Source organism: Staurois parvus, unplaced genomic scaffold, assembly GCF_062004578.1.
Source record: "Staurois parvus isolate SC_StPar_1 unplaced genomic scaffold, SC_StPar_1.0 ptg002059l, whole genome shotgun sequence".
NCBI lineage: Eukaryota > Metazoa > Chordata > Amphibia > Anura > Ranidae > Staurois > Staurois parvus.
This window is the reverse complement of record NW_028319855.1, coordinates 206,024-222,486: the sequence shown is the minus strand read 5'-3', so window position 1 is coordinate 222,486 and position 16,463 is coordinate 206,024. Positions and strand designations below refer to the sequence as shown.

The window sequence follows — 16,463 nt, the reverse complement described above, 5'->3', positions numbered from 1 at the left end:
CTGTTATCTCACATATATATTCGGATTATTAGAGCCAAATTTACCCCCCCGACTCCTCCCACAGTTCTTACACTCCATAGACAGTATTATACGGAAACGTGCGGATTGTTCCCCATTGGTGCGCTATTACTTTGTGGAACGATTCGCCGAATGCTTCACGAAATATCGCCGTTTTTGTGGTGAAATTGGTCCCATAGGAATGAATGGAGACTACTGGTGGAGGAACAACACTTCACACAATGTCCCCAGAAATTGTAGCTTTTCTAGTTCATTCTACTCTTCATATAACATGGATACAATGTATATCATCCCCCCCCCATATAACATGGATACAATGTATATCACCCCCCCCCCCCCATATAACATGGATACAATGTATATCATCCCCCCCCCCCCCCATATAACATGGATACAATGTATATCATCCCCCCCCCCCCCATATAACATGGATACAATGTATATCACCCCCCCCCCCCATATAACATGGATACAATGTATATCATCCCCCCCCCCCATATAACATGGATACAATGTATATCATCCCCCCCCCCATATAACATGGATACAATGTATATCATCCCCCCCCCCCATATAACATGGATACAATGTATATCATCCCCCCCCCCCCCCCCATATAACATGGATACACTGTATATCATCCCCCCCCCCCCATATAACATGGATACAATGTATATCATCCCCCCCCCATATAACATGGATACAATGTATATCATCCCCCCCCCCCATATAACATGGATACAATGTATATCATCCCCCATATAACATGGATACAATGTATATCATCCCCCCCCCCCCCATATAACATGGATACACTGTATATCATCCCCCCCCCCCATATAACATGGATACAATGTATATCATCCCCCCCCCCCCCATATAACATGGATACAATGTATATCATCCCCCCCCCCCCCATATAACATGGATACAATGTATATCATCCCCCATATAACATGGATACAATGTATATCATCCCCCCCCCCCCATATAACATGGATACACTGTATATCATCCCCCCCCCCCATATAACATGGATACAATGTATATCATCCCCCCCCCCCATATAACATGGATACAATGTATATCATCCCCCCCCCCCCCCCCCATATAACATGGATACAATGTATATCATCCCCCATATAACATGGATACAATGTATATCATCCCCCCCCCCCCCATATAACATGGATACAATGTATATCATCCCCCCCCCCCCATATAACATGGATACAATGTATATCATCCCCCCCCCCCCCATATAACATGGATACAATGTATATCATCCCCCCCCCCCATATAACATGGATACAATGTATATCATCCCCCCCCCCATATAACATGGATACAATGTATATCATCCCCCCCCCCCCCATATAACATGGATACAATGTATATCATCCCCCCCCCCCATATAACATGGATACAATGTATATCATCCCCCCCCCCCCCATATAACATGGATACAATGTATATCATCCCCCCCCCCCCATAACATGGATACAATGTATATCATCCCCCATATAACATGGATACAATGTATATCATCCCCCCCCCCCCCCCCATATAACATGGATACAATGTATATCATCCCCCCATATAACATGGATACAATGTATATCATCCCCCCCCCCCCATATAACATGGATACAATGTATATCATCCCCCCCCCCCATATAACATGGATACAATGTACATCATCCCCCATGTAACATGGATACAATGTATATCATCCCCCCCCCCCCCCCCCCCCATATAACATGGATACAATGTATATCATCCCCCATGTAACATGGATACAATGTATATCATCCCCCCCCCCCCATATAACATGGATACAATGTATATCATCCCCCCCCCCCCCCATATAACATGGATACAATGTATATCATCCCCCCCCCCCCATATAACATGGATACAATGTATATCATCCCCCCCCCCCATATAACATGGATACAATGTATATCATCCCCCCACCCCCATATAACATGGATACAATGTATATCATCCCTCCCCCCCCCCCCATATAACATGGATACAATGTATATCATCCCCCCCCCCCCATATAACATGGATACAATGTACATCATCCCCCATATAACATGGATACAATGTATATCATCCCCCCCCCCCCCCATATAACATGGATACAATGTATATCATCCCCCCCCCCCCCATATAACATGGATACAATGTATATCATCCCCCCCCCCCCCCATATAACATGGATACACTGTATATCATCCCCCCCCCCCCCATATAACATGGATACAATGTATATCATCCCCCCCCCCCATATAACATGGATACAATGTATATCATCCCCCCCCCCCCCCATATAACATGGATACAATGTATATCATCCCCCATATAACATGGATACAATGTATATCATCCCCCCCCCCCCCATATAACATGGATACACTGTATATCATCCCCCCCCCATATAACATGGATACAATGTATATCATCCCCCCCCCCCCATATAACATGGATACAATGTATATCATCCCCCCCCCCCCCCCATATAACATGGATACAATGTATATCATCCCCCATATAACATGGATACAATGTATATCATCCCCCCCCCCCCCATATAACATGGATACAATGTATATCATCCCCCCCCCCCCATATAACATGGATACAATGTATATCATCCCCCCCCCCCCCCCATATAACATGGATACAATGTATATCATCCCCCCCCCCCCCATATAACATGGATACAATGTATATCATCCCCCCCCCCCCATATAACATGGATACAATGTAATCATCCCCCCCCCCCCCATATAACATGGATACAATGTATATCATCCCCCCCCCATATAAACATGGATACAATGTATATCATCCCCCCCCCCCCCCCCATATAACATGGATACAATGTATATCATCCCCCCCCCCCCATAACATGGATACAATGTATATCATCCCCCATATAACATGGATACAATGTATATCATCCCCCCCCCCCCCATATAACATGGATACAATGTATATCATCCCCCCATATAACATGGATACAATGTATATCATCCCCCCCCCCCCCCATATAACATGGATACAATGTATATCATCCCCCCCCCCCATATAACATGGATACAATGTACATCATCCCCCATGTAACATGGATACAATGTATATCATCCCCCCCCCCCCCCATATAACATGGATACAATGTATATCATCCCCCATGTAACATGGATACAATGTATATCATCCCCCCCCCCCATATAACATGGATACAATGTATATCATCCCCCCCCCCCCCATATAACATGGATACAATGTATATCATCCCCCCCCCCCCCATATAACATGGATACAATGTATATCATCCCCCCCCCCCCCCATATAACATGGATACAATGTATATCATCCCCCCACCCCCATATAACATGGATACAATGTATATCATCCCTCCCCCCCCCCCCATATAACATGGATACAATGTATATCATCCCCCCCCCCCCCCATATAACATGGATACAATGTACATCATCCCCCATATAACATGGATACAATGTATATCATCTCCCCCCCCCCCCTATAACATGGATACAATGTATATCATCCCCCATATAACATGGATACAATGTATATCATCCCCCCCCCCCCCCATATAACATGGATACAATGTATATCATCCCCCCCCCCCCCATATAACATGGATACAATGTATATCATCCCCCCACCCCCATATAACATGGATACAATGTATATCATCCCTCCCCCCCCCCCCATATAACATGGATACAATGTATATCATCCCCCCCCCCCATATAACATGGATAACAATGTACATCATCCCCCATATAACATGGATACAATGTATATTATCCCCCCCCCCATATAACATGGATACAATGTACATCATCCCCCATATAACATGGATACAATGTATATCATCCCCCCCCCATATAACATGGATACAATGTATATCATCCCCCCCCCCCCCCATATAACATGGATACAATGTATATCATCCCCCCCCCCCATAACATGGATACAATGTATATCATCCCCCATATAACATGGATACAATGTATATCATCCCCCCCCATATAACATGGATACAATGTATATCATCCCCCCCCCCCCCCATATAACATGGATACAATGTATATCATCCCCCCCCCCCCCCCATATAACATGGATACAATGTATATCATCCCCCATATAACATGGATACAATGTATATCATCCCCCCCCCCCCATATAACATGGATACAATGTATATCATCCCCCCCCCCCCCCATATAACATGGATACAATGTATATCATCCCCCCCCCCCATATAACATGGATACAATGTACATCATCCCCCATATAACATGGATACAATGTATATCATCCCCCCCCCCATATAACATGGATACAATGTATATCATCCCCCCCCCCAATATAACATGGATACAATGTATATCATCCCCCCCCCCCCATATAACATGGATACAATGTATATCATCTCCCATATAACATGGATACAATGTATATTATCCCCCCCCCCCCCCATATAACATGGATACAATGTATATCATCCCCCCCCCCCCCCATATAACATGGATACAATGTATATCATCCCCCATATAACATGGATACAATGTATATCATCCCCCCCCCATATAACATGGATACAATGTATATCATCCCCCCCCCCCCCCCCCATATAACATGGATACAATGTATATCATCCCCCATATAACATGGATACAATGTATATCATCCCCCCCCCCCCATATAACATGGATACAATGTATATCATCCCCCATATAACATGGATACAATGTATATCATCCCCCCCCCCCATATAACATGGATACAATGTATATCATCTCCCATATAACATGGATACAATGTATATTATCCCCCCCCCCCCCCCATATAACATGGATACAATGTATATCACCCCCCCCCCCCCCCCATATAACATGGATACAATGTATATCATCTCCCATATAACGGATACAATGTATATCACCCCCCCCCCCCCATATAACATGGATACAATGTATATCATCCCCCCCCCCATATAACATGGATACAATGTATATCATCCCCCCCCCCCCCCATATAACATGGATACAATGTATATCATTCCCCCCCCCCCCCAAATAACATGGATACAATGTATATCATCCCCCCCCCCCCATATAACATGGATACAATGTACATCATCCCCCATATAACATGGATACAATGTATATCATCCCCCCCCCCCCATATAACATGGATACAATGTATATCATCCCCCATATAACATGGATACAATGTATATCATCCCCCCCCCCCCCCCATATAACATGGATACAATGTATATCATCCCCCATATAACATGGATACAATGTATATCATCCCCCATATAACATGGATACAATGTATATCATCCCCCCCCCCCATATAACATGGATACAATGTGCGTAATTCATCATATAACATGGATACAATATATGTAATTGGTCATATAACATGGCTCTGATAGGATGCGCGTTTTTCTTCATATAGAATAGATACAATGTATGTAATTCGTCATATCACATGGCTCTGATACAATATGTATTCTTCTTCATAACGGATGGATACACTGTATGTAATTGGTCATATAACATGGCTCTGATAGGATGTGCGTTATTCTTCCTATTGGATGGATACAATGTATGTAATCCGTCATATAACATGGCTCTGATGCAATATGTATTCTTCTTCATATAGGATGGATACAATGTATGTAATTTGTCATATAACATGGCTCTGATAGGATGTGCGTTATTCTTCATATAACATGGCTCTGATAGGATGTGCGTTGTTCTTCATATAACATGGCTCTGATAGGATGTGCGTTGTTCTTCATATAACATGGCTCTGATAGGATGTGCGTTGTTCTTCATATAACATGGCTCTGATAGGATGTGCGTTGTTCTTCATATAACATGGCTCTGATAGGATGTGCGTTGTTCTTCATATAACATGGCTCTGATAGGATGTGCGTTGTTCTTCATATAACATGGCTCTGATAGGATGTGCGTTGTTCTTCATATAACATGGCTGTGATATGATGTGCGTAATTCGTCATACAACATGGCTGTGATAGGATGTGCGTTGTTCGTCATACAACATGGCTGTGATAGGATGTGCGTAATTCGTCATACAACATGGCTGTGATAGGATGTGTGTTGTTCTTCATATAACATGGCTCTGATAGGATGTGCGTTGTTCTTCATATAACATGGCTGTGATAGGATGTGCGTAATTCGTCATACAACATGGCTGTGATAGGATGTGTGTTGTTCTTCGCGTGGAATGACTTTGATACTCTATGCGATAAATCCTGCGATGTCCCACCTTCTCCTTGCTTGTAAAGTGCGTTTCGTGTGATTTGCGACTTTTCGCCTTGCGTGTGTCTGGTGTTCTCCTCTCCCTCCTCTCCAGAGTCACGTCTGTTGTGCTCCTCTATACTCCTCTCCTCCCACTTGTACCCAGACATCCGTTGTATTACCACCCCTCCTCCTGCGCTCCTCTATACTCCTCTCCTCCCACTTGTACCCAGACATCCGTTGTATTACCACCCCTCGTCCTGCGCTCCTCTATACTCCTCGCCTCCCACTTGTACCCAGACATCCGTTCTATTACCACCCCTCGTCCTGCGCTCCTCTATACTCCTCGCCTCCCACTTGTACCCAGACATCCGTTCTATTACCACCCCTCGTCCTGCGCTCCTCTATACTCCTCTCCTCCCACTTGTACCCAGACATCCGTTGTATTACCACCCCTCGTCCTGCGCTCCTCTATACTCCTCTCCTCCCACTTGTACCCAGACATCCGTTGTATTACCACCCCTCGTCCTGCGCTCCTCTATACTCCTCGCCTCCCACTTGTACCCAGACATCCGTTCTATTACCATCCCTCGTCCTGCTCTCCTCTATACTCCTCGCCTCCCACTTGTACCCAGACATCCGTTCTATTACCATCCCTCGTCCTGCGCTCCTCTATACTCCTCGCCTCCCACTTGTACCCAGACATCCGTTCTATTACCATCCCTCGTCCTGCGCTCCTCTATACTCCTCTCCTCCCACTTGTACTCAGACATCCGTTCTATTACCATCCCTCGTCCTGCTCTCCTCTATACTCCTCGCCTCCCACTTGTACCCAGACATCCGTTCTATTACCATCCCTCCTCCTGCGCTCCTCTATACTCCTCTCCTCCCACTTGTACCCAGACATCCATTCTATTACCATCCCTCGTCCTGCGCTCCTCTATACTCCTCTCCTCCCACTTGTACCCAGACATCCGTTGTATTACCATCCCTCGTCCTGCGCTCCTCTATACTCCTCTCCTCCCACTTGTACCCAGACATCCGTTGTATTACCACCCCTCGTCCTGCGCTCCTCTATACTCCTCTCCTCCCACTTGTACCCAGACATCCGTTCTATTACCATCCCTCGTCCTGCGCTCCTCTATACTCCTCGCCTCCCACTTGTACCCAGACATCCGTTCTATTACCATCCCTCGTCCTGCTCTCCTCTATACTCCTCTCCTCCCACTTGTACCCAGACATCCGTTCTATTACCATCCCTCGTCCTGCGCTCCTCTATACTCCTCGCCTCCCACTTGTACCCAGACATCCGTTGTATTACCACCCCTCGTCCTGCGCTCCTCTATACTCCTCGCCTCCCACTTGTACCCAGACATCCGTTCTATTACCATCCCTCGTCCTGCTCTCCTCTATACTCCTCTCCTCCCACTTGTACCCAGACATCCGTTCTATTACCATCCCTCGTCCTGCGCTCCTCTATACTCCTCTCCTCCCACTTGTACCCAGACATCCGTTCTATTACCATCCCTCGTCCTGCGCTCCTCTATACTCCTCTCCTCCCACTTGTACCCAGACATCCGTTCTATTACCATCCCTCGTCCTGCTCTCCTCTATACTCCTCGCCTCCCACTTGTACCCAGACATCCGTTCTATTACCATCCCTCGTCCTGCGCTCCTCTATACTCCTCGCCTCCCACTTGTACCCAGACATCCGTTCTATTACCATCCCTCGTCCTGCGCTCCTCTATACTCCTCTCCTCCCACTTGTACTCAGACATCCGTTCTATTACCATCCCTCGTCCTGCTCTCCTCTATACTCCTCGCCTCCCACTTGTACCCAGACATCCGTTCTATTACCATCCCTCCTCCTGCGCTCCTCTATACTCCTCTCCTCCCACTTGTACCCAGACATCCGTTCTATTACCATCCCTCGTCCTGCGCTCCTCTATACTCCTCTCCTCCCACTTGTACCCAGACATCCGTTGTATTACCACCCCTCGTCCTGCGCTCCTCTATACTCCTCTCCTCCCACTTGTACCCAGACATCCGTTCTATTACCATCCCTCGTCCTGCGCTCCTCTATACTCCTCGCCTCCCACTTGTACCCAGACATCCGTTCTATTACCATCCCTCGTCCTGCTCTCCTCTATACTCCTCTCCTCCCACTTGTACCCAGACATCCGTTCTATTACCATCCCTCCTCCTGCGCTCCTCTATACTCCTCTCCTCCCACTTGTACCCAGACATCCGTTCTATTACCATCCCTCGTCCTGCTCTCCTCTATACTCCTCGCCTCCCACTTGTACCCAGACATCCATTCTATTACCATCCCTCGTCCTGCGCTCCTCTATACTCCTCTCCTCCCACTTGTACCCAGACATCCGTTGTATTACCACCCCTCGTCCTGCGCTCCTCTATACTCCTCTCCTCCCACTTGTACCCAGACATCCGTTCTATTACCATCCCTCGTCCTGCGCTCCTCTATACTCCTCGCCTCCCACTTGTACCCAGACATCCGTTCTATTACCATCCCTCGTCCTGCTCTCCTCTATACTCCTCTCCTCCCACTTGTACCCAGACATCCGTTCTATTACCATCCCTCGTCCTGCGCTCCTCTATACTCCTCGCCTCCCACTTGTACCCAGACATCCGTTCTATTACCACCCCTCGTCCTGCGCTCCTCTATACTCCTCGCCTCCCACTTGTACCCAGACATCCGTTCTATTACCATCCCTCGTCCTGCGCTCCTCTATACTCCTCTCCTCCCACTTGTACCCAGACATCCGTTCTATTACCATCCCTCGTCCTGCGCTCCTCTATACTCCTCTCCTCCCACTTGTACCCAGACATCCGTTCTATTACCATCCCTCGTCCTGCTCTCCTCTATACTCCTCGCCTCCCACTTGTACCCAGACATCCGTTCTATTACCATCCCTCGTCCTGCGCTCCTCTATACTCCTTGCCTCCCACTTGTACCCAGACATCCGTTCTATTACCATCCCTCGTCCTGCGCTCCTCTATACTCCTCTCCTCCCACTTGTACTCAGACATCCGTTCTATTACCATCCCTCGTCCTGCTCTCCTCTATACTCCTCGCCTCCCACTTGTACCCAGACATCCGTTCTATTACCATCCCTCGTCCTGCGCTCCTCTATACTCCTCTCCTCCCACTTGTACCCAGACATCCGTTCTATTACCATCCCTCGTCCTGCGCTCCTCTATACTCCTCTCCTCCCACTTGTACCCAGACATCCGTTGTATTACCACCCCTCGTCCTGCGCTCCTCTATACTCCTCTCCTCCCACTTGTACCCAGACATCCGTTCTATTACCATCCCTCGTCCTGCGCTCCTCTATACTCCTCGCCTCCCACTTGTACCCAGACATCCGTTCTATTACCATCCCTCGTCCTGCTCTCCTCTATACTCCTCTCCTCCCACTTGTACCCAGACATCCGTTCTATTACCATCCCTCGTCCTGCGCTCCTCTATACTCCTCGCCTCCCACTTGTACCCAGACATCCGTTGTATTACCACCCCTCGTCCTGCGCTCCTCTATACTCCTCGCCTCCCACTTGTACCCAGACATCCGTTCTATTACCATCCCTCGTCCTGCTCTCCTCTATACTCCTCTCCTCCCACTTGTACCCAGACATCCGTTCTATTACCATCCCTCGTCCTGCGCTCCTCTATACTCCTCTCCTCCCACTTGTACCCAGACATCCGTTCTATTACCATCCCTCGTCCTGCGCTCCTCTATACTCCTCTCCTCCCACTTGTACCCAGACATCCGTTCTATTACCATCCCTCGTCCTGCGCTCCTCTATACTCCTCGCCTCCCACTTGTACCCTGACATCCGTTCTATTACCATCCCTCGTCCTGCTCTCCTCTATACTCCTCTCCTCCCACTTGTACCCAGACATCCGTTCTATTACCATCCCTCGTCCTGCTCTCCTCTATACTCCTCTCCTCCCACTTGTACTCAGACATCCGTTCTATTACCATCCCTCGTCCTGCTCTCCTCTATACTCCTCGCCTCCCACTTGTACCCAGACATCCGTTCTATTACCATCCCTCGTCCTGCGCTCCTCTATACTCCTCGCCTCCCACTTGTACCCAGACATCCGTTCTATTACCATCCCTCGTCCTGCGCTCCTCTATACTCCTCTCCTCCCACTTGTACTCAGACATCCGTTCTATTACCATCCCTCGTCCTGCGCTCCTCTATACTCCTCTCCTCCCACTTGTACCCAGACATCCGTTCTATTACCATCCCTCCTCCTGCGCTCCTCTATACTCCTCTCTTCCCACTTGTACCCAGACATCCGTTCTATTACCATCCCTCCTCCTGCGCTCCTCTATACTCCTCTCCTCCCACTTGTACCCAGACATCCGTTCTATTACCATCCCTCGTCCTGCGCTCCTCTATACTCCTCGCCTCCCACTTGTACCCAGACATCCGTTCTATTACCATCCCTCCTCCTGCGCTCCTCTATACTCCTCTCCTCCCACTTGTACCCAGACATCCGTTCTATTACCATCCCTCGTCCTGCGCTCCTCTATACTCCTCTCCTGCCACTTGTACCCAGACATCCGTTCTATTACCATCCCTCGTCCTGCGCTCCTCTATACTCTTCTCCTCCCACTTGTACTCAGACATCCGTTCTATTACCATCCCTCGTCCTGCTCTCCTCTATACTCCTCTCCTCCCACTTGTACCCAGACATCCGTTCTATTACCATCCCTCGTCCTGCGCTCCTCTATACTCCTCTCCTCCCACTTGTACCCAGACATCCGTTCTATTACCATCCCTCGTCCTGCTCTCCTCTATACTCCTCTCCTCCCACTTGTACCCAGACATCCGTTCTATTACCATCCCTCGTCCTGCGCTCCTCTATACTCCTCTCCTCCCACTTGTACCCAGACATCCGTTCTATTACCATCCCTCGTCCTGCGCTCCTCTATACTCCTCTCCTCCCACTTGTACTCAGACATCCGTTCTATTACCATCCCTCGTCCTGCTCTCCTCTATACTCCTCTCCTCCCACTTGTACCCAGACATCCGTTCTATTACCATCCCTCGTCCTGCGCTCCTCTATACTCCTCTCCTCCCACTTGTACCCAGACATCCGTTCTATTACCATCCCTCGTCCTGCGCTCCTCTATACTCCTCTCCTCCCACTTGTACCCAGACATCCGTTCTATTACCATCCCTCGTCCTGCGCTCCTCTATACTCCTCTCCTCCCACTTCTACCCAGACATCCGTTCTATTACCATCCCTCGTCCTGCGCTCCTCTATACTCCTCTCCTCCCACTTGTACCCAGACATCCGTTCTATTACCATCCCTCGTCCTGCTCTCCTCTATACTCCTCTCCTCCCACTTGTACCCAGACATCCGTTCTATTACCATCCCTCGTCCTGCTCTCCTCTATACTCCTCGCCTCCCACTTGTACCCAGACATCCGTTCTATTACCATCCCTCGTCCTGCTCTCCTCTATACTCCTCTCCTCCCACTTGTACCCAGACATCCATTCTATTACCATCCCTCATCCTGCGCTCCTCTATACTCCTCTGCTCCCACTTGTACCCAGACATCCGTTCTATTACCATCCCTCGTCCTGCGCTCCTGGCCCTCCTCGCCTCCATATCTCAGCCCCCATCTTGCTCGGCTGTCTCTGACTTGCTCCCACCTCTTTGTCGCTGGCATGCCTTGATTTGCGCTCTTCATTTGTCATCCCCTCCTTGTCCTCCTCTATTCCTCCATCTGTTGTCCTCCCCGGCCCCCCATCCTACATCTCCCCAATTGTGGCCCTTCTCCGGCGCCCTGCCTCCATATGCCGGCCTTCCTTCTCCCTCCCTTTCCATGTCTAACTCCACATCCATTTACATTCCGCCGTGGTGTCTCCTCTGTCACGGCCTTAAAGTGACAGCGCCCGGCGCCCCCAGTGGGGGACGTCTCTTTGCCACACACCGATCTGCATGGGGCGTGCGTGGAGGGAGCTGAATTCATTGGAAGCACGGGCCGCAGCCTGCGTACAGAAAAGACACGGCAGGTTGTCACCTCGGAAGATGTCACATTGGCTGCAAGAAATGTCTGCGAGGAAGGACGGGATGTGAGGGACATGACATGGACAGGTCCTGAATATGAATGGGGACCCTTGTAGAGGAGACATAGGGGAGGACTCTTCGCGGTGCCCTTCATAGTGCGTGTGATGGATGTGTGCGGGGAGCCCCGTGTGCAGCCAGGGACAGGGAAGACGACGATTGGCCACATTCAGAAACCCCGACCTGGATGACATTCCTCCGGGAAATATAATCAACGGTCAGTTTTTACCAAAATTCTTTCTTTTCGCAGTAATTTCACTCCTTTGTTCCATCTCAGTCCTGCTGATCCCCTTCAACCTCTACGCAGCCATTTCCTGCCGACGTGCGCTCCAAATTCATGGCCATGTCAATGGATGGAGCTGGTCATTGGTGGGTGATGACCCAATAATGGGGCCCACCCCTGTCCCCGCCCCTGCCCCCACCCCTAAAATCCATCAGCATGTTGTATTACTGCTATTCTATATAATGTACATAGTGCCCACCATCATACCCCCCGCACTCCTCTCCTGTACATACTACCCACCGTCATACCCCCCACACTCCTCTCCTGTACATACTACCCACCGTCATACCCCCCACACTCCTCTCCTGTACATACTACCCACCGTCATACCCCCCACACTCCTCTCCTGTACATAGTGCCCACCATCCTACCCCCCGCACTCCTCTCTTATACATAGTGCCCACCATCATACCACCCACACTTTTCTCCTGTACATAGTGCCCACCATCATACCACCCACACTCCTCTCCCTGTACATACTACCCACCGTCATACCCCCCACACTCTTCTCCTGTATATAGTGCCCGCCGTCATACCACCCACACTCCTCTCCTGTACATAGTGCCCACCGTCATACCCCCCACACTCCTCTCCTGTATATAGTGCCCACTTTCATACCGCCGCACTCCTCTCCTGTATATAGTGCCCACCGTCATACCCCCCACACTCCTCTCCTGTACATAGTGCCCACCATCATACCCCCCACACTCCTCTCCTGTACATAGTGCCCACCGCCATACTTCCCACACTCCTCTCCTGTATATAGTGCCCACCGTCATACCCCCCACACTCCTTTCCTGTACATAGTGCCCACTGTCATACCCCCCGCACTCCTCTCCTGTATATAGTGCCCACCATCATACCCCCCGCACTCCTGTCCTGTATATAGTGCCCACCGTCCTACCCCCCCGCACTCCTCTCCTGTACATAGTGCCCACTGTCATACCCTCCGCACTCCTCTCCTGTATATATTGCCCACCGTCATACCCCCCGCACTCCTCTCCTGTACATAGTGCCCACCGTCATACCCCCAGCACTCCTCTCCTGTACATAGTGCCCACCGTCATACCCCCCACACTCCTCTCCTGTACATAGTGCCCACCGCCATACTTCCCACACTCCTCTCCTTTATATAGTGCCCACCGTCATACCCCCCACACTCCTTTCCTGTACATAGTGCCCACTGTCATACCCCCCGCACTCCTCTCCTGTATATAGTGCCCACCATCATACCCCCCGCACTCCTGTCCTGTATATAGTGCCCACCGTCCTACCCCCCCGCACTCCTCTCCTGTACATAGTGCCCACTGTCATACCCTCCGCACTCCTCTCCTGTATATATTGCCCACCGTCATACCCCCCGCACTCCTCTCCTGTACATAGTGCCCACCGTCATACCCCCAGCACTCCTCTCCTGTATATAGTGCCCACTGTCCTACCCCCCGCACTCCTTTCCTGTACATAGTGCCCACTGTCATACACCCTGCACTCCTCTCCTGTACATATCAATCACTGTCACACCCCCCACCACTCCTCTCCTGTACATACCGATCACTGTCACACCCCCCACACTCCTCTCCTGTACATACCGATCACTGTCACACCCCCCACACTCCTCTCCTGTACATACCGATCACTGTCACACCCCCCACACTCCTCTCCTGTACATACCGATCACTGTCATACCCCCCACACTCCTCCCCTGTACATACCGATCACTGTTACACCCCCCACACTCCTCTCCTGTACATACCTATCATTGTCACACCCCCCACACTCCTCTCCTGTACATACATACCGATCACTGTCTTACCCCCCACACTCCTCCCCTGTACATACTGATCACCGTCACACCCCCCACACTCCTCTCCTGTATATAGTGCCCACTGTCATACACCCCCACACTCCTTTCCTGTATATAGTGCCCACTATCACACCCCCCACACTCCTCTCCTGTATATAGTGCCCACTGTCCCAGCCCCCACACTTCTTTCCTGTACATAGTGCCCACTGTCATATCCCCCACATTCCTCTCCTGTACATACCGATCACTGTCACACCCCCACACTCCTCTCCTGTACATACCGATCACTGTCACACCCCTCCCCCACTCCTCTCCTGTACATACCGATCGCTGTCACATCCCCCACACTCCTCTCCTGTACGTACCGATCACTGTCACACCCCACACACTCCTCTCCTGTACATACCGATCACTGTCACACCCCCCACACTCCTCTTCTGTACATACCGATCACTGTCACACCCCCCACACTCCTCTCCTGTACATACCGATCACTGTCATACCCCCCACACTCCTCTCCTGTACCTACATACTGATCACTGTCTTACCCCCCACACTCCTCCCCTGTACATACTGATCACCGTCACACCCCACACACTCCTCTCCTGTATATAGTGCCCACTGTCACACCCCCCACACTCCTCTCCTGTATATAGTGCCCACTGTCACCCCCCCACACTCCTCTCCTGTACATAGTGCCCACTGTCACACCCCCCACACTCCTCTCCTTTACATAGTACCCACTGTCATATCCCCCGCACTCCTCTCCTGTACATAGTACCCACTGTCATACCCCCACACTCCTCTCTTGTACATAGTACCCACTGTCATACCCCTTGCTCTCCTCTCGTTTACATAGTGCCCACTGTCATACCCCCACACTCCTCTCTTGTACATAGTACCCACTGTCAAACCCCCACACTCCTCTCCTGTACATAGTACCCACTGTCATACCCCCACACTCCTCTCTTGTACATAGTACCCACTGTCATACCCCTTGCTTTCCTCTCGTGTACATATTGCCCACTGTCATACCCCCCACACTCCTCTCCTGTACATAGTACCCACTGTCATACCCCCACACTCCTCTCTTGTACATAGTACCCACTGTCATACCCCTTGCTCTCCTCTCATGTACATAGTGCCCACTGTCATACCCCCCACACTCCTCTCCTGTACATAGTACCCACTGTCATACCCCCACACTCCTCTCTTGTACATAGTACCCACTGTCATACCCCCCGCACTCCTCTCCTGTACATAGTACCCACTGTCATACCCCTTGCTCTCCTCTCGTGTGCATAGTGCCCACTGTCATACCCCCCACACTCCTCTCCTGTACATAGTACCCACTGTTATACCCCCACACTCCTCTCTTGTACATAGTACCCACTGTCATACCCCTTGCTCTCCTCTCGTGTACATAGTGCCCACTGTCATACCCCCCACACTCCTCTCCTGTACATAGTGCCCACTGTCATACCCCTTGCTCTCCTCTCGTGTACATAGTGCCCACTGTCATACCCCCCGCACTCCTCTCCTGTACATAGTACCCACTGTCATACCCCCACACTCCTCTCTTGTACATAGTACCCACTGTCATACCCCTTGCTCTCCTCTTGTGTACATAGTGCCCACTGTCATACCCCCCACACTCCTCTCCTGTACATAGTACCCACTGTCATACCCCCACACTCCTCTCTTGTACATAGTACCCACTGTCATACCCCTTGCTCTCCTCTCGTGTACATAGTGCCCACTGTCATACCCCCCACACTCTTCTCCTGTACATAGTACCCACTGTCATACCCCCACACTCCTCTCTTGTACATACTACCCACTGTCATACCTACCGCACTCCTCTCCTGTACATAGTACCCACTGTCATACCCCTTGCTCTCCTCTCGTGTACATAGTGCCCACTGTCA

General features: G+C 50.1%; 1 protein-coding gene across 3 annotated transcripts in view; it reads left to right on the top strand.

Annotated features, from left to right (window-relative positions):
• The first annotated feature begins 11,882 nt into the window (after positions 1–11,882).
• The window catches only part of NLGN3 (neuroligin 3), a 78,687-nt gene continuing 74,106 nt past the window's right edge, over positions 11,883–16,463 (top strand). Inside the window, exon 1 of one of the 3 annotated variants that reach the window (XM_089664824.1) lies at positions 11,883–12,665. The gene's annotated coding sequence lies outside the window, so the exon portion shown is untranslated. The remainder of the gene's footprint in view (positions 12,666–16,463) is intronic. The other 2 variants (XM_089664825.1, XM_089664826.1) reach the window with 2 other exon arrangements.